The following is a 4,075-nucleotide window of genomic DNA, read 5'->3' on the forward strand; positions in this document are numbered from 1 at the left end:
TGAAGTTAATGAAAGTGTACTGAAGTTTATAAAAGTAATAAATTAAAGCATCATTATGCAAGACTTGGTATTTTTTGCTCCTGGGCTCCCCCTACAGCTGAGGAGTGTAATTCACTTTTACACCACTTGTGTACTTGTGTACTGCCACCAACCATGCTTCTACTTTCTGGTATGGTTGCCTCTGGAGTCCAGGAGTATCCATCTGCATCCAAGCTACTACAATTATAGTCCAAAGTGAGGTCCCTGAAATTGCCTGGAACATGGTGCTGTTTCTTTGTTGTTAAAAGTAAAGTTCAAAGGCTATAATGAATCACGGCTGGTAGTCAAGGCTCCTTCCTTACCGCATCACTGTTGGCATAGTGTTGGATTTTCTCCTTGGAGCAGATGAGGTGGCCACTGAATTTCCGCCCTAGCAGCTGCCTGGCAAACTCAAAAGAATTTTGGAAATGAAGGCTGAACATTTCTTGGCCTGCTTTCTTGCCTTCCTTCCATGCCCTTAAACTGCTACAAGGCTGGTGAGGATGACTGTCTTTGTCTGGAGTCTTTTATCTGCATTCCCCTTTGATGTTGCTTCTAGGATGTTATCCATGACACTGTCAAAACTCCAGCCCGTTTTCTTACTGTGTCTCACCCGGGTTGGGTGGGTTTGCTGTGTACAATATTACTTTCTCTTTTCCCTGGTCGATCTTCAGGCCATATGGAACCTCACTGCAGACTCACCCCACACTTTCTGTTGATAGTCCAACTGTGTGTGTCACTGCGCATTGGTCCATTCAATTGGGGTGCTCATTTTGGCTCCTTCTTAAACTCCTCTGATGTTTCGCAACATGCGTGGATTCTTCTTTCAAGGAGCTGTGGGTTGGGTTGATATCCCTATAAATTCCAGTTGTCATCTTTCAAAGTTGATTGAGGCTTAATTAACGGTAGTCATTCAGGCAATTCCTGAAAGTCACTGGCTTTGCTGGGTTGAAAGCTTTTGAAAATGCATGTCTATATGATATCTATACATCATGAGTGATATTTACTGAGGTCATCACGTGTCTCAAACCACAGATTACTCCTTTTCCCCATATTAAGACTCCCTATACTACAGCCTTCCTCTTGTGCACCTATGCAATGCTTAAAAAGTAGCAGGTTTTACACAGTGACCACCTCTATGGGCACACACTGCCCTCCACCCTATTTGCGGCACTCTTCCTCCAAGTCTGCCCACTTGTCTTCCATCCTCTCCTCTCAGGGCACAGTAGCACGTAAGTAACACTTGCTCTGAGACTAACACTATGCCTAGTCTCACTGTGAAGTTTTCTGGGAATCTGAGTAGTTCCCCACATAAGTCCTGTTGCTGCCTTCTGCTGGTTCTGTGGCTTCCTCCGTGTTCAGATAAATGCCACTGCCTTCCTCACTGTTGGATGGGCTTACACCAGTTATTGATGCTGCGGACTGTGCTCCTCTTCTATTGTACAAAGGACTTGGTGAGGAGTTATGCAAATTAAATGATGCTGATTGGCAGCTACTAACTTTGATACATTGTTAGCCACAAATTTGTGTTTCTAATATTCTTGCCATATAATTGTTTATCAAACATTACTCTACCACACTTCACAAGTCTCAGTAATGAAATCTCAATATTGGTATCTTGACAACTAGGGTGAGGGGATGCTACATCCCCCCTTAACTCCAAAATGTATGTGTATAACAGAAGAAATCAAACACACAAAGCTATTTTCATCATAGACTAAGCTAAGGAAACACTGGAGAAATGCTCCAGATCAGTGAGTGCCCTGCATAACTGCCACAGATGGATAGCAGAGCACTGCTAGCCCACTGAGATCATATTTGGCAGGGAGAAGGATAAACACTGGTGGTCCATGATGGCACTGTCTCAAACATCTCCACTGGCCCGATAAGAAGCAGCAGCAGGCAGTCCATTTGTCCTGAGGAGCGAAAGGGTGGGTCTCTCTTTACACAGACAGCAGCTGGGCTAATATAGAGCTCTGCCTCAAGAGCAGGCCTGCATTACGCAGGTCAATCAGATGAGAGTTGTTGATAGAGGTGGGGATGGGGGGTGTAATGTAATATTGGATTTTCCCCCCTAATACTGCTTTCGGATTTCACCCATTCCCCATTTATTCCCATCATGTCAGGTTTCCTCACCGTGGCCCACATTGCAGAGGTGCCTACAGCAGTTCAAAAGTCTTTATTGAACTCCTCATACTGAAACCTATGCAAATGTACAGCTGTTTCTTAACCACATACTTCCCTACATTTAAAAGATACTGTCAACACTACACATGTAGCCCTTTCCTATTTATCATCATGCATCTAATCAGTAGAACCACAGATTCCTCATAACCTGCCACATGATAAATAACCAGGTCCATATGTTCATTTGTCACTTACACTTTTACACTATTACTTTTATTACGTTATTCTATTGTGTTGCTACCTCTGCACTCAGAACTTTATAATAACTATATTTTGTCATATACTTTTCATTGACACAACCATATTTGAGACTGTTTACTGGTAAAGATGTGTGTGTGTGTGTGTGTGTCTGTGTGTTTTTAAAGCTGTTCGTAAACTGCAGAATTGTTCACAGCTAAGCTTTTATAGTAGTGGATCCCATTGTTAAACTCCCATTGTGAAATTTCTTTTTAAGAAGGCACAATATTTGTGGCCACTATGAGAAATTAGAATATGTCAAAATAATAAATAAACTTAGCATCACTTCAGTATAAAATGAGGCATCTTATCAAAACACGTTGCTCACAATTAAATATTGAGTTAACATTGAGGTTATACAATTTAAACACTAGTAAGCAGATTTTGAGAGCATCAACTATAGTTAACTAAATGATGTTTTTTAGTCCTAGTAACGCCAAAGCTTGTATCATTAAAACCCACATTAAAACAGGAGAGGGTGCATCATTCGTTGCTTTACTCTTACAGTAACGGGACAGTGACCATTTCTGTTGTTTGGTACGCAATGGGATAAGACTAAGTGCAGTCTTTTAGACTAACTGTACAGTAATCAAAGTTTTTTACGCAATACAGCTGCTGATGGTCTTAAAGTGTGTGAGGGATTAAAGTAACTGTGGAGTCCCAACTTGTCAACTGCAGTGGCATTTAAATCTGCACCCAGCGCTGCCTGCACCTGTCCCCATATGACGGACAGGCCAGTTGCTGCGACCCTGGCGGTCACACACAACGCTGCCTTTGTCTCAGGCCAGCCAAAGTGCTGACTGCTTACTTACACACACACAGACACACACACACACACTCACTCACTTTCTCACACATACCTCCAGCTGACCAGGCAAGGCCAGACATGCAGTATGCTAACACACCCCACTGATGCTGCCTCACACATATAGACACACACACAAAATATACACACACTTGTACACGTGCACACACACCCACACCCACAGCATGACATTCCCCTAAAGCTTTAACTCCAAACAGATGTAGAGGGGTATCATGCCATGTGATCTCTAGCCACTTTTAACAAATTAGCAACAACACAATAGGTGGGTTTTCTGTTGACCGCCCCAGCAGCAGTTATATGGTCATCATAACATATTAAAATGTGCCCACCACAGCAGCTGGCCCTCCTAAAGCCCATATGAACACATTATGTTTTTTGGATTTTTTTGTGTGATACTAAACTTGGGTGTTAAGTGAAGCGTTCAGCAAAGTTTGAATGGAAAACACAAAGCAGAAATATGATCAAACACTCCTCACAAATGGCCAAAATACACTCATCAGACTCTCATGTTCTTTCTGAGAAGGGAATGGGCGTGGTCCTAATATTCTAATGAACTGTTGTTGACGTTACCAACGTTTTTCAGCTTTACACTTTGAGTTGCGGTTGTGATTTTACAGATATTCAGGGTTTTCTGTGCCTTTGATACCTGTAATGGAGCTACCAGCCCATATGTAGATATGTCCTCCAGTCACACCTGCAGCTTTAGTCATACTTGTGATTGGTCAGGGTTATGCTGACGGAAACCCGACCACTTTTAGGACCGCCCATTCCTCAACAACCGGAGATCAATACTAGTGAAACACAGCA

This window comes from Salminus brasiliensis, chromosome 15, assembly GCF_030463535.1.
Source record: "Salminus brasiliensis chromosome 15, fSalBra1.hap2, whole genome shotgun sequence".
Lineage (NCBI taxonomy): Eukaryota > Metazoa > Chordata > Actinopteri > Characiformes > Bryconidae > Salminus > Salminus brasiliensis.